The following is a 22,173-nucleotide window of genomic DNA, read 5'->3' on the forward strand; positions in this document are numbered from 1 at the left end:
AAAGAGAGTAGAGAGAATTCCCAGAGAACTCCTCACACAGTTCAGTTTTCCCCAATATTACCTTCTTAACAATGGGGTATTATTATTAACTAAATTCCAGACTTGATTCAGATTTCACCAGTTTTTTCATTCATGTTCTTTTTCTGTTTCAAGAGCTCATCCAGGATACTACATAACATGTAGATGGCATGTCTCCCTACTATCCTCTGGACTGTGACTTTAAGTCTTTCGTTTTTCATGAACTTGACAATTTTTTTTTTTAAGATTTATTTATTTATTCATACAAGAACTGGGGTATAGGCCAGAGATGCGGGAGTGGAGGTGGAAAATTCAACAGAGACAGAGTGGGGAGCAGAACAGGCAGGTATACTGAAATACACTGTTGAGGGGAGTAGTGGGCAAGACAGGGGAGGTCTGCTGAGCCATGTGGGTTAGCTCCCTGGGTGCCCTGGATGGAACTCTTGTTGCAGCGGTTGGCAACAGCTTGATAGCACTGTGTCTTTAACCCCTGCTCCACCAGGGAGGCTCAACCTTGACAATCTTAAAGAGTCTAGGCAGGGGGGTAAAGTAGGGTAATAACCAATTTTTTTCAACAGAAAAATTTTATGCTAAAGTAAAACATCTCAAGACTGGACAAAGCAGTAAGATCTGATAACAAAACTAATCTCTTAAGTCACGTCCAAAAAGTGCAAGGAAGAGGTTTACTGGTGAACTCTGCCAAATACTTAAAGAAAACTTTCTACCAATCTCTAACGAATTCAAAAAATAGAAGAGGAACACTTCTTAATTTACTCCATAAAGGCAGCATTACTCTGATACCAAAGGCAAATAAAAATATCACAAGAAAACTACAGACTTACATCCTTTATGAATATAGTAAATGCAAAACCCTCAACAAAATACCAGCAAGTGAAATATGACAACATATTAAAAGGATTAAATATCAGGGCCAAGTGGGATTAAAACAATACAGGGTGATTCAACATACAACTAGTATAACATCACATTAAAAGAATAAAGGAAAAAAAATACACTATCATCTCACCATTGCAGAAAAACCATCTGACAAAATTCAATTCAAACTTGGAACAGAAGAAAAAGTCCTCAACATGGTAAAGGGCTTAAAAAAAAAAAAAAGAAAGAAAGAAACCACAGCTAACATTATACTCAACCGTAAAAGAATGAAAGTCTCCCCTCTAAAATCAGAAATAAGAAAAAGCTGCCCTATTTCATCAATTATATTAATCACTGTACTAGTGTTCTAGCCAGAATAATTAGGCAAGAAAAAGAAAGGCATCCAAGTTGTAGGAAAGAAAAAAGTTAAATTAATTTTATTCGCAGATGACATGATCCTATATACAGAAAATCCTAAATAATCCACAAAAATAATATTGGAGTTAACAAATCAACAGTTACAACACACAAAAATCATTAGCAATGAACAATCCAAATAGGAATTTAAGAAAACAATTTCATTTACAACAGCACTAATATTAAGAAATTTAATCCAGGGCCTCCCCGGTGGTGCAGCGGTTGAGCGCTGGGTTGCGAAGCTGCAGGCGGCCACTGCGGCGCCGGTTCGATCCCCGGCTGCTCCCCGGCCACCTGAGGAGGGTCCCACATGGCGCGCAAACCTCTCCTGCCACCAGCTGCTCCCCTCAGCAGTGTACTTCGGTCCTTCTGCCTGCTCTGCTCCCCGCTCTGGCTCTGGTGAATTCTCTCACCCTCCCGCGCTTCTGACTGTACCCAGTGCATGTATAAACAAAACAAACAAACAAATAAATAAATAAAACATGCCACTATTAAAAAAAAAAAAAAAAGAAATTTAATCCAGGGCCTCCCCGGTGGCGCAGCGGTTGAGCGCTGGGTTGCGAAGCTGCCCGCAGCTTCCTCAGCAACAGTTCGATCCCCAGCTGCTCTCAGGCCACCGAGGGAGGGTCCCACAGGGCGTGCAGACCTCTCCTGCCGCCCGCTGCTCCCCTCAGCAGTGTACTTCGGTCCTTCTGCCTGCTCTGCTCCCTGCTCTGGCTCTGGTGAATTCTCTCACCCTCCTGCACTTCTGTCTGTACCCAGTGCTTGTATAAATAAATAAAAATAAATCCTTAAAAAAAAAAAAAAAAGAAATTTAATCCAAAAAAGCACAAGCGGGGGTGGGAATTGTATGGGGACTATAACCAAGATGAAAATGCATACATTGTGCAAAAATGAAAAATGATGTAAAAAAATATATAAAATTAAAGAAATAAAAAATTTTTAAAAAACACAAGACTTTTTTACATTAAAAACTACAGAACATTGCCAGAATAAACTAGAAAAGACCTAAATAATGGGGGGAAAAAATGCTGTGTTCATGGTTTAGAAGATACATTATTACTAAGATGGATGCACATTACTAATCTATGGACGCTACTGAATTGTACATTTTTATTTTTTTAATGTTAAATGTTTAGTTTTTCTTTTGTTTATATTCAATAAATATAGTTGTACATTTTTAAATGGCTAATGCTTACTTCATGGTATGTGAATTTTACCAATTTTTTTAGGAATGAAAAATATCCAGAAGGGATGCTTCTTGAATAACTATCAGTGTAAAAGAACACATTGTTAAAGAAAATATTACTACTAATAAAGGTCAATTCAAGGGTATTTAAATACTAAAATTCTATTATTCCAATTTAGAAACACATATGTACTTCTGTCACTATTTTTAAAACTTCTGATTAATTATGCCTGAGATAATTATAACTTGGGAATAATCACTTGTCCAGATGAAATATACTTACAATAGACTAAAATAATATTGGTAACTGATTTTACCAGTTTTCAATTATACTGGTAACTGATTTATCAATGAAAGGCTATTATACAAAATATAAAAATATACAAAAAATATAGTTTGTTACGCACAACATAGTAAAAGTGCATTACTCAATTCACATTTTAAAGTGAGTCCTTTAAGTGGTATGCAGAATTTATAACCTGTTCAATAGTAACAAAACAGTAACTAATTAGTGAATATTAACATGGAATGATATTTGGCCAAGTAATTTCTGTACAGTATTCTGAATTTTCATAACCACCCTGTCCTTTTTTTTTACAGATGAGAAAATGGACTCTTAGAAGTACCCAAGACTAACAACTGGTAGTTGGAAAAGGGTTTCAATTATTCAACTCTGCCAACATACCTGTGAGATCTTGGTCAAGTTATTTAACGCCTCCAAATATCAATTTCCTTATCTGTAAAATGGAAATGATTGTTGTGAGGGTTAAGTGAAAATGTTGCCCATTCAATGGGATAATATAAAGCTCTATTAAAAAAAAAAGTTCAATGATATTATCCTAAAGATGCCTGCCTAAGTGTTTAGTTTTTAGGAATGATGTGTCAGCAACTTATACTTATCTCTCAGATAGTTCCAAAAAATAAAGAAATACACACCTATGGAGGAAAATGTGGCAAAATATTAACTGTTGAATCTGGACATATAAACAAGTGTTCATTTACTACTCTCAACTTTTCTATAGAAAACCATCATACTGGGCCTCCCCTGTGGCGCAGCGGTTGAGCGCCCGCAGCCTCTGCAGCGCCGGTTCAATCCCCGACCGCCAGGCTAGGGTCCCACATGGTGCGCAGACCTCTCCTGCTGCCCACTGCTCCCCGCAGCAGTGTACTTCGTCAGTCGGCCTGTTCTGCTCCCTGCTCTGGCTCTGGTCAATTCTCTCACCCTCCCGCGCTTCTGACTGTACCCAGTGCTTGTGTAAATAAATAAACACATCTTAAAAAAAAGAAAAAGAAATCTTTTATACTAAAAGTTGGGAGAAATTTTGAAATATTTCCTTTCCTAACTTCGGTCCACTTTCAAATATACTGTCAACTGAGAAAAGTAAAGTGTGTGTGTGTCTCTCCCTAGAATAAAATATTCCTGGAAGAATACAACAAAACATGGATTATATCTGTTCTTTGGCAGGTAACTGACTTTCTGAGAGATAAAGGTTAAAAAAAAAAAGATTTTTCACTATACATTATTATCCTAGAGCAACCATTTCCCAACTACTTTGCAATTTAACCATAAAAGTTGTCCTCTAATACACAATACTGAATGGCCTATTGGTCAGAAACTATCCCAAAGTCTAAAATGAAGTCCATGTTAAGGAGAAATCCAAAATGTTACAAATCCCAAGTCTGAGCAATCTTCTTTAAAAAAAAAAAAACAAAAAACTGAAATAAAATCCATGTATACAGCTTCAATATAGCGTCAAGTAAATCCCAACTGGTTTGACATGTGAGATCATGTGTAACAATTCCTGTTAAATACTAAATTTTAATTTAGATCCAAGACCATCTCCTTAAAAACAAAAAACCAGCAATACACCAACATCAGTCACTTCAAATTAACATGTGGTTCATCTTCTACCAGATTATTAAATTTGACAACAGTACCAATATGCTCACGAAGTATGTGAGATTTTGACCATAAAGTGATTTCCTTTATTAATCCCCAAATTCTGTACCCATTATCTCCATAACACCCAAAAACACATCACCAGTGGAAAATGCATAGTAACCGCTAAATACAAAACTAAACCTTGACATCATCAAGAAGAAACCAAAACCGATTCCTAAAGAGCTAAATATGCAAGCCTGAATAAACCTCAAAGGTAAACACCAGTAAAATGGAAAAAGAAAATTATAGGACAACACTGGCAATGAACTTCTCATTCTGTACATTAACAAAGCGTTTAGGACAGGAAGATGCTAATATAAATAATTAAATCATGCGGACTAATTAAAGGGCTCCACTGAAAGGCAGAATAAGGAAAAACTGAGATCAATGTGACATGGACAAGAACGAAAATTTTGGGGACTCAAAAAGTACAACAAACGCTCCAAAACTACTTCAACAAATGCGAAGAAACCCGAGAGCTAACATTGCAATAAGAGGAAGCGAAACAGAAACCGCATAGGAAGAGGGAGTTAAGCAAACGTCTCTGACCACCCCGTTGAAAATGTTAATAACCCTAAGAACTAAGCTCCCGGGAAGTTGGCGGGCACTCAAAGAATTGGCTCCACGCTGCAGGACGCGCACACCTCCCTCCACCCTCTCCCCGCAACCAAGGAGGTGGGAGGAGTGCCCGGAAAGCTCCGCCCCCACACCGCCCCGTCCGAGAGCCCGACGGGTGCAGGGGGAGGTGGCACGAGAACGAAGGAGGGGAGAGCCCGCCCAGGTGGCTGGAGCTGGAGGCGGAGACAGTCTGGGAAGGGGGCCGCCGTACGGTAGGGAAGATGGAGCCCTCCAGCCCGTACGGAATGGAGGCTAGGAGGATTGGGAGGAAAAAAGGTGACGAGGGAAATGAGAGGCACCCCCTCCTCCGGGCAGGGGCGGGCACACCCATGCCCCCCACTCGGGGCGGAAGAGTTACTCTCAGGAAGCGTCTTTTGGGGATAGCAGGAAGAACGTGGAGGCCCCGCCCCCAAGCCAAGAATCTGGAGAAGGAAAAGTCCTGTCAGGCCCCAGGCCCAGCCTCCCCGACGGCCCCGGCCCGCCCCCTCCCCGCCGGCGGCCCAGGCAGGTGCCGCCCCTCCCCAGCACGGCGCCCACTCGCTCGTCCGCGCGCCCGGTCTCCTCGCGCCCTTCCCAGAGAGCCGGCTCCCTCCCTTCCCCACTCACCTTCCCGGGCGGCTCCGCCGCTCCCCCCTGACCCCTCCAGCGGCCACAGTTCACGCACACCGCCTCGGGTCCCGCACTCACTCTCCCTCACTCACACACAGTGCGACTACGGCTCTAGAGCGGCCCACATATTATGCGTCACTCGCGTGTTACGTGCCGCGCGCGCGCACAGACTTGGCGCGAGGCTCGCGAGCTGAGCGGGAGAAGAACGCCAGCGCCAGCGGAGGAACACCGACGAGTCCCGAGGACGCCTGGGAAATGAAGTTCGGACAGGACCTTGTAAATTTTGATTGGTGCATGAGCACTTCATCCCCTGCGCAAAGATCTCTGGGATTTGTAGTTTTCAGGAAAAACGCGAACTGCTATGTATGGATTGGCTGCTTCAGAAGGGAAAAGTGAGGGACCCAATCCTCTCCAACCAGGGGGCTATAATAGCTTGATACCGTCTCAGTACCTCGATTAGCCCTGTATGACAGAGCCATTGTTTATTCTCCCGTTTGACCCTTGTACCTAGAACATACCAGGATCTGAGAAAATAGTTCCCACATCCTATCAGAAACCTCAAGTCATTCAACAGAGGCACCAGATTTTGTCTTTCTGTTCAAAATCTGGGATCAACAAATAGTTTTCTTAAGTATTATTTGTAAAGTGGGCCTCCCTGGTGGCGCAAGGGGTTAAGTCTCAGCACTATAAAGCTATCCACAGCCACTGCAACAGGCATTTGATCCCCGGTCAGGGAGCAACCCACATGGGGCATCAGACCTCTTCTGTCTCACCGGCTGCTGCCCTCAATAGTGTATTTCAGTCAATCTGCCTGTTCTGCTCCTCACTCTATTTCTGGTGAATGCTCTCACCACACCATTACCCCACATCCCACCCCCTGCATCTCTGGGCTACATCCCAGCTCTTGAATGCATAAATAAATAAAAATAAATCTTTTTTTTTTAAGTATTATTTGTAAAGCAGAGAATAGGAAAAATCCAAAGGCCATAATTGAAGTAGGGCTCACCTCAGAGAGCATCTAATTTAATTCCTCTATTTTGCAGCTGGGAAAATTAAGGCCCAGAGAGAGTAACTTGCCTAACGTTAAAACACACACACACACACACACACACACACAACCCAGTAGCAGAGGTAGGAGGACTCCTGACTCTTAGTCAGTGATCCCTTTGAGAGGACATGAACGATAAAATGTGCCCCACAACTTCCCAGAGTTTCTCCCTGACACGATCCTACCTGCTCTTTGGGAGCCCTATGCAAACTTCTATGCATTTCTATGGCGTCCTCACAGCAAACACTTTCACATGAGGAACAAAGGGCAAAGTAACCCTGCTACCATGCTCAGATTCCACCGCTGGTAAGAAGCTAGTCAGACCTGGATGTCCAGATGTAGAGCAGCTACCCAAACACGAAACTCTAGAATGTGGAATGGCATCACAGCAGACCTATTACCTCTCTGCAACACTTTCACCTGCCAGGACACACAACTCTTGTGTGTTTCTTTGCACTTCTAGAATTTAGCCTATATTAATAATAGCCAGTACCATTTCCTTTAACTTGACAGCAGGCTTGGCAGTGAGCCAATGGCTTTACCCACACTTTTACATATAATCCTCACTACCACCCCACAGGTTAGATGTGGCTAGCCACCCATACACATGAGAAATCTGAGACCAGAGAGGTGGTCCAAGGAATAGGGCCCAGGGTCATGGGTCCAGAGGCCCCACACAACTTTCCCTATACCTGTCCTTCATTACTCCTTCAGTTGACTTTCCTGCCATGCCTTCCTCAGTAATGAGCCTAAAATACATGAGGAATGAATGTTACAACATTAAATATCCTCCTCTGTCCACCGTCTAGCCAACGCAGTGGTGACTTCCAGGTTAGTTTAGTTCCTGAAGGCAGAGCTCTTGAGAATACAGGGCCCAGCTCACCTGTCCTGGCACCTCCTCAGCCTGCCACCAGATGGCATTGCTCCTCTTCAGAACCCCAGCCTAGGGCCTGAATCAGTGAAGGGAGTAAGGGGCATCTGGGAAGGCCTTTGAAGAAGGCACCATCCAAGAAGCTGGGGATTAGAGCAGGAGCTATACAGGGTCTGTCTAGCAGCTGCTCACTCCAGAATCACTATTTTGTAATGCCTGCAGCTCCCCTACCCTTGGCAACACACACACGCACACACACACAAACACACACGCAACCACACACGTGTAAACTCCTACTCTAGGAAGAGAGAGCACCCTTACCCAGATCCACATTACAAGCATGTTCAGTGACACATTTCACAGGACACATACGTGTGACACATACACCAGTGCATTGGCACCAGTCCCATGGTCAACATTTTCAGATCTAAGTATGCACAAGCACAGAGTCACAGATAGCTCAGGCTCATTCGCCCAACTGGGCCTGACATATTGTTCTTGAATGAATGGAAAGGGATTCCTTGACCTCTTTGAAAGAACATCTCTAGATTCTGTCCCTATCTGCCCTGTCTTTACCCACCCGCTCTGTGCTGTGGCTCAGAAAGAAAAACCCACCATCTGAGAGGACAAGGAGTTGTTCTTGCAGGGCTTCCTAGTGGCAGAGAAAAGGCAAGGGCAACCCAACCCTGACCCCAGCACCAAAAACTATGGACTTAGGCACGCAGACCTCTCCTGCCACGCCCGCTGCTCCCCTCAGCAGTGTACCTTGGTCCTTCTGCCTGTTCTGCTCCCAGCTCTGGCTCTGGTGAATTCTCTCACCCTCCCGCACTTCTGACTGTACCCAGTGCTTGTATATATAAATAAATAAATCTTTAAAAAAAAAAAAAAAACTATGGACTTAGACATTTTCCACCTGCTCTTGTTCCCAAGCATGCCCACTCACTGGATTAGGAAAATTGATAGCACCAAGTCATCTGGGACCTCAAGATGCCCCTCCCCTTCCTCCTCTCTGCCCTCTCCATCTTCCCACCACTCCTTCTCTCCCATCACCTCCTTCCAGGCTCATTTGTCCCATGTGCTCCCACCAGACCATCCCCACACTAGAGTCTCCCCATAGCCCCTGTGCCTCCTCCAGCAACTTTCAAGGATCAGGAGCAAGGCGAGCTGTTGCACATTCTCTCCCACTTGGAAGAACAAGATTGCTATCTTGCCAGTGTCCAGGAGTTCCAAGAGCCACCAAGAAGAAGCTCAGGGCTGCCAGGTTCTGAGAATCCCAAACTGGACAAACAGGGAAGTCCAATTCTTCACCCAGTTCCTGTTTACCAGGGTCCCGTCCAGAGTGAGGAACCCTGCGCAATATTTAGGACAACTTATATTTTTTAAGTTATTATTCACTTGAAATCAAAATTGGACTGAAAATCTTGTATTTTATCTGGCAACCCTACACAGAACCATTGCTTAACCCTGAGGACTCCCCTCCTGTGGCCCCCGGGACCTCACTTAACTCATCTGCAGATTGTTCAGAGAAGCAAATCAGAACAATCACCTCCCCCAATGAGTCTCATTAAAGATTAGACATGATGAGTAGTCAAGGCTCCCTTATCTAAAAGCTGATGACCCGGATGATATTAGAATCAAATTCTTCCTGTCTGCCCTTCTCTCTTTAACTCTATGACCAATGACTAAGGAGGAAAAAATAGTTTATTTTTCTCTTAATGAGAAGAGTTTGCAGAAGGAGACAGGTCAGTAGTTAAGTGCACCTTTGGAGGTAAACAAACCCACATTAGTCCAAGTACTGTTGTTCCCACATAACACCTGGGGGAGACCTTGGTTACTTAATCTTTTCAACTCTCAAGCTTCACTTTCCCCAGCTGGAAAATGGTTATATCACCTCCTTTCTGGAACTTCTGAGGATTCAATGTGATAATGCATATAAAATACTTAGCCAGGGGTCTGGCTCATAGTAAGTGCTTGATAAGTCATGGCTATACCTATTTTGATTACTTTTTGGCTGTGGCTGTCCCTGCTGGGATTCTTCAGGACTACTTTATCCCTGATAGTTTCTCCTTGCCCCCGGTACTGCCTGCTGGAAGACCTCAGGCTTTCCTTAGTTAAATAAGAAATGAGTTCTGGGCCTCCCTGGTGGTGTAGGGGTTAAAGTCTCAGCACTATGAAGCTATCAGCAGCCACTGCAGGCCAGGGGATTGGCACAGCTGACCTCTCCTGTCTTAACAGCTGCTCCCCTCAGCAGTGTATTTAAGTAGATCCACCTGTTCTGCTCCCTACTCTGCCTCTGGTAAATTCTGTCACCCCCTGCACCTCTGGCCAACACCCCAATTATTGTATACATAAATAAATAAAAATAAATCCTTGAAAGAAAACTCAGGTCAAATAAAGCTTTCTACTCACTCCACCACTTCTTTCACTCTGAAAAGCCTAGAGAAGAATGGCATTTGTCTAAGGAGGCTAAGGCACTAGTAGACTGGTAGCCTCCAGAATTACCCTCTAATCCCCAATTCAGAAGTCAGAGACACAACACTACTACCTGAAGTAACCCCCTTCTCCTGTCCTTTCCCATACCTGGCTGTCGATGGGCCTGGACCTCTGAGGGTATTACCAGTTATAGGCAGGGGCACCCAGTTAGAGCTGGGAGCTGAAGTCAGCAAGAGAGAGTGTTTTTCAATGGAGAGAGTATCCTGGGCTCTTACCATGAGGTAGTTCCTTCATTCCCTCAGAGGTAAGAGTGTCTGTCTTTGAAAAGTCACATGATGTTCCTGGGGAAAGACCCTTCTGCCCAGCTCCTGCTTTACCAGGCCCAGCCTTGTCACATGATAGCCTTTTATGAAGTCACAAAGCTGACTGCCTCCCCACAGGACAACCAGGGACTAGTAGGCTTGACCTGGGGGAGGGAAGGCTTCAGATGGCCTTTGGATGTGAAGAGGCATGTAGGGTCTGGAGAGGCTTCCTGGAGGAGAGTTGCTCTCCTTCAGCCTCAAGTCAGAGGAGATGAGAGGATCTGTGGAAGATCTAAGAATGGGAACAGCTCCTCACATCATGGTCATTGCCAGGAGGGAAGATCAGCTGGGGCCTGGGGCTCTGGTCTTTGGCTTGTCGCTGAGACCCAGGTAAGTAGGGGAGGAGAGCACCCACCCCAGCTGAGTAGATAGAGCAGCAGCAATGGCTTCGGAGCACCCTCACCTATTGGACTCTCAGAAGAAGGACTAGGGAGAATAGTGGGAGTGCCCAGAACTCACTCTGCAGAGTATGGAAACTGTCATTGCCAGAACAGCCAACCCAGGAGAGTAAAAACGAGGGAGGAGAAGACTGCTACCTAAAGTGTGGAAATGCAGTCATCATTGTGGAAGGTCAAAATTGTGGGGTGGAGGCAAGACCACTTGATGGAAGTCTTGTTTAAAAAAAATGAACAGGGCCTCTCCTGGTGGCGCAGGCAGTTGAGTGCAGCACTGTGAAGCTGTCCGCAGCCTCTGAAGCGCCAGTTTGATCCCAGCCAGGGTCCCACATGGCACGGCAGACCTCTCCTGTCTTGCCCGCTGCTCCCCTCAGCAGTGTATTTCATCAGTCTGCCTGTTCTGTTCCCCACTCTGTCTCTGTCTCTGAATCCTCTCACCCTCCAGCAAATCTGGCCTGTACCCCAGTTCTTGTATAAATAAATAAATAAATCTTTAAAAAAAAAAAAGTAAACAGAAGTTCTGTACCCCTTGTCCCTTGGGCTATGGAGGTTGTAGCACACAGCTGGGAAGACAGGCCCTGCCCTCAGGGCCCAGGGTCTAGTGACTGAATGATTGTGCCCAGCTACTGCTCCTAGAGAAAAAGCTGCTATTCTAGGAAGTGGTGGGGCAGCCTGGAACCCTGAAGAATAGATTAGAATCTTGAGGGCTTTGACAGGTAAGCCAAAATAGCTTCCTACTATCTCTGAGGATCTACGAGTCTGGATCTTGGGGATGTTTATTCTGTTGTGAGTGATGTTAGCCCTTGTGACTCCCCTCTTGGCCATTTTTTTAAAAGATTTATTCATTAATGCATACAAAAGCTGGGGTGCAGGCCAGAGATGCAGGGGGTGAGAGGATTCATCAGAGACAGAGTGGGGAGCAGAACAGGCAAATGTACTGAAATACACTGCTGAGGGGAGAAGCAGGTGAGACAGGAGAGGTATAGTGTGCCATGTGGGCCACCTCCCTGGCTGGGAATTGAACTCATGCTGCAGTCGCTGCAGATAGCTTCATAGTGCAGCATCTTAACCCCTTGCACCACCAGGGAGGTCCCTCTTGGCCATTTTTTATATAGTCAAGCCACGCTTCCAACAGAGGGCATCCTGTTGTCTGATCTGTGAAGCCAGCAAGTATGCTATGGGTACAGGCCTGGTCTGAAGAGTAAGAGACAGGGGTGACCATGGGTAAGTTTCCCATCCATCCTTTTAAAGTTTACTAATTTATGGTTTTCACATTTTGTTTTTTTGTTTGTTTGTTTTTTGGCTTTTGGGTTTTCTTTTAAGGCAAAAAATTTATTTTTTCAGGTTCAGATGTGAAGATGACTCAGGTGGGCAGATATTGTAAGTTCTGACAGACACCACGGTGTGTTCTGGGAGCTCCTCAGGGAAATCACTAAGGAAAGCTGGACACACTCCAGCAATGTCTCAGCACAGGCAGGGGGCACAGCAGTGGGGTCTTGTGAAGGACATGTCGAGGATCACCCATGGAGCTGTTTCCTCTGATCCCTTTTCTCGGCATCAGGAGTCCAGGTCAGCAGCAGCCCCCAGAGCCTCGGCCACAGCCAGAGCCTCCGGACTGCTGCCCACTGGCACCGTTATGGGAGCCAGAGCTCTGGCGCCTGCACCCATGGGACCTGCAATCCCCATGGGGGCTCAGGTAGCAGCCAGTCCCAGAGCTGGGGCCATGGCAGCCCCTCAGAGCTGGAAGGACAGCCCAAGGAGGCCAGGGACAAGCATTGATGGTCTCACATTTTGTTAGTATTTTTTTTTTAACCACAGATCCTTTTTTCCTCTGTGAAATCTTGTAAACCCGGTCATTAAATAGATAAAAGGACATGGGGTTATAAAGTCTTTACCAATTCTGAGGAACCGCGTAGGGCTCCAAGGGACACAGTTTGAAGACCATGTGCCATGCAGCTTCTAGACCCTTCCAAGTGTAGCCTGCCATGAATCTGTAACTACAAAGCCCAGACATTATGCTGGATGAAAACAGACCAAGGAATGACATGTTTAATGACCACCTTAGCGTCCTGCTTTGGTATCTTCCCCCACTACCACTTAGACTTCCTGGTCTGGTTCAACTTGTTCACAAGTATTAGTGCATCCCCTAGTCCACCTCTTTCTTGCTCCTCTGCTCCCAGTTTTGCTTTTCTCTTTCTTTTCTTTCTTTTTAAAGATTTTTTTTATTTATGTGTAGAAGAACTGGGGTGTAGGCCAGAGGTGCAGGGAATGAGAGGATTCACCAGAGACAGAGTGGGGAGCAGTACAGGCAGATTGACTGAAATACACTGCTGAGGGGAGCAGCAGATGAGACAGGAGAGGTCTGCTGCGCCATTTGGGTTAGCTCCCTGGCTGGGGATTGAACTCATTCTGCAGTGGCTGCCGACAGCTTCATAGTGCTAACACTTAACCCCTTGCGTCACCAGGGAGGCCCAGGAGTTGTCCTTGTCTTTTTTTGAATGCAGGACAAATTTGATTTCATGGGACTGCCAGCCTTACCTGGGAGCTAGAAGATGCCCAGGACAGCCTGGGTGGAGAATGAACCCTGCTAGCCCCATTTCTTTTCCTCTAAGATATAGAGCAGATGGATACCAGCACAGCTGGGTCCCCATCCTACAAGTTATGCAAGGCTGGATTCCAGGGACTTTTGATCCAAAGAATCCATGAGAAGCATCATGGCCTTGAAGAGCAGGAGAGCAAAGTAATGGTGCTGTGATCCTTGCTATAGGGAAAGATAAACTGCATTGTAGCTGAGAACAAAGCCTGTTCTGCTGTTATGGTTGCGGAGGTAGGGCAAAGAAGAACAGCTATTCCTTAGGGTCAGGGTGAGCAAACAAGGCCTTTTGGTAAGCCTGTAGGCTAGTATGAGATTCTCAAACCTGAAAGGACATTCAAATAACCTGTGATGCTTTTATGAACTACCAGTGCCAGGAGATTATTCTGAATCAATTAAATCAGTATTTCTATAGGTTGGGCACAGGCATCATCGTTTTTCAAAGCTGTCCAGGTGACTAATTCACAGCCAACGTAGAGAATCACTAGTCATACAGGAGCGACTAGCATTAAAGAGGATGTCAGCAAGATGGTTTTCACCCTGTGGTGGACCTAGAAGCCTGAAATCTTGGGGCCTTCGTAAGCCGCACCCTGCTGCTACTGGAGCCGTGGGACCCTCCCTGCTACATACACACCCACACACCAGCCAGAGTATCTATTGCAGGGAAAGCAGGACAGAGGCTCAGGAATCCAGCCCCAGGGAAGTAGATCGCACACCCTAGTTTAGAATCTTGACCCTCCTCTTTTTCTAGCTGTGTGACCCTTTCGAGTCACAAGTCTTTATCTGTAAAATGGGTCAATATTGCTTGTCACCTGGGTGGGTGCAATGAAGCACCTGGCTCACAGGAAGAGTTCCACAGATAGGGCAGCTTAGCAGTAGCAGCAGCACCCCAGATTCCGTCTGCCAGCATAGGCAGGGCGTAGTGATCATCTGTCGAGTCCCCTGGTTATTCACAAGACCTCAAAGTCCAGAGGGAACAATTTCCCTAGGCTATCCAACTAACTGGAGCCTGACTCTTCCTCCCAGGGAGCTTAGCATCAAAGTCACCTTTGTGTGTTGAGTTTTAGCTCTCCTCATTCAGCAAAACTCAGAAAAGGATTATTGGGGTTTCGTAAAGAAATAAGCAGGGATTTCAAAATACTCGTAGAAGAATGTTTTACTTTAGGTGACTGGTTGACTTTAAGGGCAGAAGGTATGTTCAGACAGTCCAGTCATTTGGCCCCATATGGGCTGTTTGTTCCCTCTATTGACATTCCTGACCCAGAGAAGAGGTTTATTCCCTCAGTGCCAAGGGTGTGCCCTGCCGAAGATGAAGAGATCTTGAGAAAGATGCCCCTGGGGTTAGGAAGGGTGGGGAAGGCAGGGAAGAGAAATTGGTTTTTCATATAAGCCTATTTTGTAATCTGACTTTGAAGTCACTGAGCTTGTACTACTTTAATAAAAATAAAATTTTATTGAAAAATAAGACTACACGTGTTCTTACACATTTGTCAAAACCTATAGCATATACAAACAGTTGTGCCCTCCAGTTTGATTTACTGCAATTCATCTTTAAGACCAGCTCATCATCTGGGTGGATATATTTGCTCTGAGGAGACTGGGGAAGCAGGTGGTGCTCCTTGCTGACTGCAAGTTGAATGGCTGAACCAGCCTGGCCTTGAAGGGGGTCCCCACCACATAGCACTTCTCATGCAGCGGCTCCCACAGCTTCATTACTTTGACCCCATGCTGCTGGGCCCAGCTTGCCAGGTAGGGTCTCATTTGGATGAGGAGGGTGGTATAAACGTAGGCATACTACCGGTTGAAGGTGTGTCCCTCTGTAACCCCTAGTTGGAAGGGCTGCGAGGAGTTGGTGTAATTGGCCACAGGAAACTGAACGTAAGTGGAATTGTTGGCTGATGATGCGTACAGCAGAGAGTGGTAGCCTGCTGCCAAAACGTGGCTGTGCTGTTTATGTCTGGATTGCTGTGGCCAGGTAGGGAGGTGGTGGTCACTAATGTTGTGCCACAGAGTCCTCTGCCGCATCCTGCTAATCTGGGCCTCTTTAAGGGTTTCTCTATAAAAGAGCCTATCATCTGCAAAAGAAGAATTTACTTCTTCCTCTACAATTTGTATGCTTTAATTCCTTTTCTTTTTTTTTAAGGATTTTATTTATTTATACAAGAACCGGAGTACAGTCCAGATGTGGGGGAGGGTGAGAAGATTCACCAGAGACAGAGCGGGGGGAAAAGAACAGGCAGACTGACGAAATACACTGCTAAGGGGAGCAGCAGGCGAGACAGGAGAGGTCTGCTGCGCACCATGTGGGATTCTCGCCTGCCTGCTGGGATTGAACTCGCGTTGCAGAGGCTGCGGACAGCTTCACAGTGCAGTGCTCAACTGCCTGCACCACCAGGGAGGCCCTTGTTTTGTTTTTTAATTCCTTTTTTTTAAGATTTATTTATTTATGCATACAAGAACTGAGGTACAGGCCAGAGGTATGGGTAGTGGGGGGGAGAGGATTCACCAGAGACAGAGTGGGCAACAGAACAGGCAGACTCACTGAAATACACTGCTGAGGGGAGCAGCGGGCGAGTCAGGAGAGGTCTGCTGTGCCATGTGGGTCACCTCCCTGGCCAGGGATTTGTGCTGCAATGGCTGCTGACAGTTTCATAATGCTGTGACTTAACCCCTTGCACCACCAGGGAGGTCCCCCACTTTAATTTCTGATTTTAGTAATTTGAATCTTCTCTGTTTTAATTGGTCAGTTTATCAAACTATTTGTTGGTTTTATTTTCAAATAACTAACTTTTCAAATAACTTTTTATTTCATTAATTCCCCCCACTTTCTGTCCTTTATTTCATTTATGTTATAGGTCCTTACCTTCTTATGGATCCTCTTTCCAGAATATTGCCCACATACATCAAAGTCTGCATACACATTTGGGATCTCCACAATCCCCTAAAACCCAAGGATCTCCATTTATAAATTTTGGTGCTAAAGGGTTTAAAATTCCCAGTGGTTCATGAGAGATTAAACTAGGTAGAGAAAAAGCAAAGAAAAAAGGAATGGGGCCTACACTGAAAACTCATCAGATGCTTAATCAGTGAAAGCCTCTTGAACTTTAACCTTCTTAATAGATTGGGTTGGGCCCTGTGCATATGAATTTCTTTTTTTTTTTTTTTTTTTTTTTTTTTTTTTTAAAGATTGATTTATTTATTTATACATGCACTGGGTACAGTCAGAAGCGCGGGAGGGTGAGAGAATTCGCCAGAGCCGGGAGCAGAGCAGGCAGAAGGACCGAAGTACACTGCTGAGGGGAGCAGTGGGCAGCAGGAGAGGTCTGCGCGCCATGTGGGACCCTCCTCCGGTGGCCGGAGCAGCTGGGGATCGAACCGGTGCTGCAGAGGCTGCGGGCAGCCTCGCAACCCAGCACTCAACCGCTGTACCACCGGGGAGGCCCTGCATATGAATTTCTAACAAGTTCCCCTGAGTTAGGCCAGAGCTATTGCATCTAGTCTAAGTTTTGAGCAACGTGACTCTAAACCACCATACCCTCTCTAGCTATGCTTCTCTTGCTTCTCAGGAAAGTTTCCCTCTGCACAAAAGGCAACCCCCATGCAGGCAGGTATTCACCCCAGCTCCTCCCTGTCTTTTATCTCCACCTTCAATTACCAAGACCTAGCCATTTCCTAAACAGTTCAGACTGCTTTTGTGTTTCCCCCCACCTTCCATTTAGGCCACCAACTTCTCCTTCTTGGACCTTTGCATAGTCCCGCTCCTCCCCCCTCCCACCAACATGTGATCCTCTAGATTCCACTCTTGTTGAAATTTATTTTTTTTTATTTTTTTTAAGATTTTTTTTTTTTAAAGATTTATTTATTTATTTATACAAGCACTGAATGCAGTCAGAAACGCGGGAGGGTGAGAGAATTCACCAGAGCCAGAGCCGGGAGCAGAGCAGGCAGAAGGACCGAAGTACACTGCTGAGGGGAGCAGCGGGTGGCAGGAGAGGTCTGTGCACCGTGTGGGACCCTCGCCTGGTGGCCCGGGGGTTGAACCGGTGCTGCAGAGGCTGTGCGCAGCTTTGCAACCCAGCGCTCAACCGCTGCGCCACCAGGGAGGCCCAAGATTTATTTTATTTTTATGCATACAAGAGCTGGGGTACAGGCCAGAAGTGCAGGGTGGGAGGGGGGTAAGAGGATTTACCAGAGACAGAGTGGGAACAGAAGAGGCAGATTGAAATACACTGCTGAGGGGAGCAGCAGGCAAGTCAGGAGAGGTTTGTTGCGCCATGTGGGTTGTTCCCTGGCTGGGGATCGAACTCGTGTGGCAGTGGCTGAGGTTAGCTTCATAGGTTGTGTCTTAACCCCTCGCGCCACCAGCGTGGCCCTCTTGTTGCAATTTAAATTAAAGTTGCGGGCCTCCATGGTGGCGCAGGCGGTTGAGCGCAGCGCCGTGGAGCTGTCCGCAGCCTCTGCAGCGCGGGTTTGATCCCGGCTGGCTGGGGAGATACCTACTTGGCTTAGCGGACCTCTCTTGTCTCTCCCACTGCTCCCCTCCACAGTGTGTTTTAGTCAGTCTGGCTGTTCTGTTCCCTGCTCTGTCTCTGGTGAATCCTCTCACCCTCCCGCACATCTGGACTGTACCCAGGTTCTTGTATGCGTGAATAGATAGATCTTTAAAAATAAGCAAACAAAGAAACAAACTTAGCTTCAGCCTCATCTCTTTTACATAGTATTCATGCAGTTTTCACTTCGTTGCCTTTGCCACTGCTGTTCCCACTACTCAGAATCCTCTTCTTCATCCTTTACCCAATTCCCACTCCTTTTACCGGCCTGGGCTGTTTACCTCCACCCTTCCCTTCAGCCCAGTCTGAGCTGGGAGACTACCTGGCCACTACAGCCTTAGGTCGGATCATTGTGATGATAGCCAAAACTCTTTTTTTTTTAAAAAAAAGATTTATTTTATTTTATGCATACAAGAGCTGGGGCACAGACCAGAGGTATGGGGAATGAGAGGATTCACCAGAGACAGACTGGGGAACAGAACAGACAGATTGACCAAAGTACACTGGGGAGAGGAGCAGTGGGCGAGTCAGGAGAGGTCTGCTGCGCTATGTGGGTTGCTCCGTGGCCGGCAAGGGGATCAAACCCATGCTGCAATCTGAAATTAGGTATCCCCTGGGCCAATCAACTAATGCTAAGAGACTGAGATAGTACAAACATAATCTCCAGACTTTACTCACGAGTGGGTGGGCAGTTTTGGAAGGGAATATGAACTAAGTAGAACCTAAAGTTGTCTCCTGCAACTCTCAGGGTATTTACCCTGTGCTTTCCTCTTGGAGTGGTGTTAACTAGTCTGCCTCCCTAGTGGGCATAAGCCCTTAGGAGAGGAGCCAAGATGTATAACACTCTCTCCAGGGCTGAAATAGATCATGCCCAATAATGATTTGTGGGATGAAGTGCTAAGAAAACCCATAATAAGGATTGGCTTTCAGAGAAGATGACATTTGGGTCAGGCATTAACGCAGAGGGAGTTTACTAACTGGGAGTGGATGGGTAGCAAGAAGTAATGGTAGGCCTGTAACTGGGATTACCTTATAGCCACACATAACTGAATATCCGGTGATTAGCAACACTTTTGGTGACTGCTCTGGGAGTAGGCTAATGGTGCTGCATGAGCAGAGACTGGAGGGGAGATTAGATTCCTGGAATGTCTGAACAAAATATTTCCTCCTCTGAACCTCTGCAGATAGATTATTTTCACAGGAGTTAAGGCTGCATGGTAATTATGTTTGTAAGCCTGTATATACCCCAGGAGTCTCAGGGGCTTTTCAGCTTTGTATAACAAATCCCCAGGGTCTTTTGGATTAAAATGAATTCCCTTCTGGCAAATGAGGCCTGTAGACAACCTAATATTCTATTCAATACATGCTGAGCAACCCAATCCTTACTAGACTTTGAGGTTACTAAGAAGGACCAACCTGGTGGGCCTCCCTGGTGGTGCAAGGGGTTAAGCACTGTACAGTGAAGCAATCCACAGCCTCTGCAGCACAAGTTCCATCCCCAGCCAGCCAGAGAGCAACCCACATGGCTCAGGAGACCTCTCCTGACTCTCCTGCTGCTCCCTTCAGTGGTGTATTTCAGTCAGTCTGCCTGTTCTGTTCCCCACTCTGTCTCTGGTGAATCCTCTCCCTGCACCTCTGGCCTGCACCCCAGCTCTTGTATGCATAAATAAATAAATCTTTAAAAAAAAAAAAAAAGAAGGACCAACCTGGTCCCATCTAGAGGAGTTAGACGCATTTCCAATAAGAAAAACATAGGAGCTGTAGCCAAGATAATTGCAAAAATGCCACTGAGTCTGTGGAACCTCAGTCAAGTTCACATAGAGGCAAGAGCTGGTAATATTCTCTAGAAGGAGGTGGTGAAATGGATTTAAGATAGAAAAGACAGGGCCTCCCTGGTGGCGCAGCGATTGAGCACTGGGTTGAGAAGCTGCCCGCAGCCTCTGCACCAGTTCGATCCCTGGCCGCCTGGTGAGGGTCCCACATGGCGCGCAGACCTCTCCTGCCGCCCACTGCTCCACTCAGCAGTGTACTTCGGTCCTTCTGCCTGTTCTGCTCCCTGCTCTGACTCTGGTGAATTCTCTCACCCTCCCGCACTTCTGACTGTACCCAGTGCTTATATAAATAAAATTAAAGAAAAAATAAGATAGCAAAGATAGTAGCTAAATTTTCTCTGAACTAAATAAACCTGAGATGTAGTTTGCACTTTCATTTTTTGAAAAGATTTATTTATTTATGCATACAAGAGCTGGGGTACAGGCAAGCAGAGGGCAAGACGGAGAGGTCTGTCTCACTGTGTGGGTTTCTCTCTGGCCGTCTGGGGATAGAACTTGTGCTGCAGAGGCTGAATATTGCTTCATAGTGAGGTGCTTAACCCCTTGCGTCACCAGGGAGGCCCCAGTTTGCACTTTCAAAAAGCATTTATAACCTCTCATTACTTTCTCATATTACAAGAATGTTATTCCCATTTTGCAGATGAAGAACCCATCTCAGGGAGGCTAAGATAATTGCCAAAGGTCATATAGCATGTGAAAGGAGTTGATCCTCCTTGCCCCCCGCCACACACACACATCATCCTTAGGAAGAACCCTGCATTACTTGGAGGGAGTTACAGCTCTTCCCAGACCCTCTAAGTGCCCTAAAGACCTCAGAGCCTGTAAGTGGGGGCCATTTTCTTCCCCTACTCAAAAACAAAACAAAACAAAACATGTACTAAGGACTTACTTTGTAAAGGCATTATTCCTCCTTCCTCTTGAAATCTGCTCCCAGAAAAGCACCAGCTTAAGAGTCATTTACACCTGGAATAAGTAAATGCTCTTACTTTCTAACCATGCAAAAAAAAATATATATATATATAAAAATATACATATATAAATTCTTTTTAAAAAAGATTTATTTTATGCATAGAAGAAGTGGGGTGCAGGCCAGCGGTGGGAGGGGGTGGCAGTGAAAGTCTTCACCAGTGACAGTGGGGAACAGAACAGGAAGATCTACTGAAATACACTGCTGTGGAGATCAGGGAACAAGACAGGAAGTCTGCTGTGCCATACAGTCAGCACTGGCTCTTGGAGTATCCATATATGGAGAAAATGGGAAAATCCTCATGGCTCTGGAGCATAAGGGCCCTCACATTTCTCACCAGCCGTAATAAAAGAAAGTGGGTTAAAATGGAACCTAATCCACCAAAATGTTGATTCTGAAATGATCTGGGTGTGACCGCTGACTGAGCTGTCAGGAATTATACTAAGAAGCTCAGCCTGCCCACATGAATCCTGAAGTACAGCTAGGATGACCTCTTTCTAGTTTTTTCTATATCCATGTCTCTCCCCTTGCTGTTTTACTGTCTAGGGCCTCATCTTAATCCAAAGTCATTCTTCAGTCAGTCTTCTTCCATTGCACTACACCCCTGCCTTGTGTAAGGGAGTGCTTCCCTCCCCCCTCTACTTTCCCATGGCCCATGATTTGTACCATCCTTGTAAAAATGATGTCATTCTAGGGCCTACCCTGGTGGCGCAGGTGTTTGAGCGCTGCACTGTGAAGCTGTCCGCAGTGTCTGCAGCTCCAGTACGATCCTGGCCAGCGGGCGAGGGTCCCACATGGTGCAGCAGATCTCTCCTGCCTTGCCCGCTGCTCCCCTCAGCAGTGTATTTCATCAGTCTGCCTGTTCTGTTCCCCCTCTGTCTCTGGTGAATCCTCTCACCCTCCAGCGCATCTGGCCTGTACCCCGGTTCTTGTACGGATAAATAAATCTTAAAAAAAAAAAAGATGTCATTCTATAGGGTATCACAATTCAGGTAAGCTCTACTAGACATCCAAAAGCTCCAAGGGCCTTTACCCCCTACTCTCTCCTTGTACTCCTAGTGTCTCACAGGCCTGCAATAATGGTGGGCTCAACACATACTTATGTTTATTATGCAAATTTATTGTGCTCTTCTGTACCTGTTCTAGGTCTTCAGAAATCCTAGAGTGTAAGACTGACAAAATCCCTGTACTATGCACTGCATAATCTTGTGAGGGGAGAGAGATGATAAAAAAAGATAAAAAAGTATAATTAAGAAGGAGATAGCATTAAGTTCTCTGCAGATAGAGAAAATATGGAGGTATAATGGTGACTGAACAGCTACTTTTATTGGGTAGATAGTCATGGTCCTCTCTGATCAAGCTGGTAGAACTTAGGAAACTGAATGGAATTATTCTCTGCAGGACTTTCAAAAAACAACTGTTTCTATGATATCTGTTTATTTTTTATTTTTGA

At 45.7% G+C, this 22,173-nt stretch overlaps 2 protein-coding genes across 7 annotated transcripts in view; one reads left to right on the forward strand and one right to left on the reverse strand.

Annotated features, from left to right (window-relative positions):
* Positions 1-10,406, reverse strand: part of DCAF1 (DDB1 and CUL4 associated factor 1) — a 68,818-nt gene extending 58,412 nt beyond the window's left edge. The window contains exons 1-2 of one of the 6 annotated variants that reach the window (XM_037529853.2): positions 10,297-10,406; positions 3,186-3,237 (exon numbers count right to left, since the gene is read on the reverse strand). The gene's annotated coding sequence lies outside the window, so the exon portion shown is untranslated. The other 5 variants (XM_054694266.1, XM_054694259.1, XM_037529871.2 and 2 more) reach the window with 5 other exon arrangements.
* Positions 10,407-10,501: 95 nt separating this feature from the next.
* RAD54L2 (RAD54 like 2) overlaps positions 10,502-22,173 on the forward strand; it is a 106,958-nt gene continuing 95,286 nt past the window's right edge. The window contains exon 1 of the mRNA XM_037529911.2: positions 10,502-10,713. The gene's annotated coding sequence lies outside the window, so the exon portion shown is untranslated. The remainder of the gene's footprint in view (positions 10,714-22,173) is intronic.

Source organism: Talpa occidentalis, unplaced genomic scaffold (assembly GCF_014898055.3).
Source record: "Talpa occidentalis isolate TD23 unplaced genomic scaffold, MPIMG_talOcc4v2.1 talOcc4.10, whole genome shotgun sequence".
NCBI classification, from domain to species: domain Eukaryota; kingdom Metazoa; phylum Chordata; class Mammalia; order Eulipotyphla; family Talpidae; genus Talpa; species Talpa occidentalis.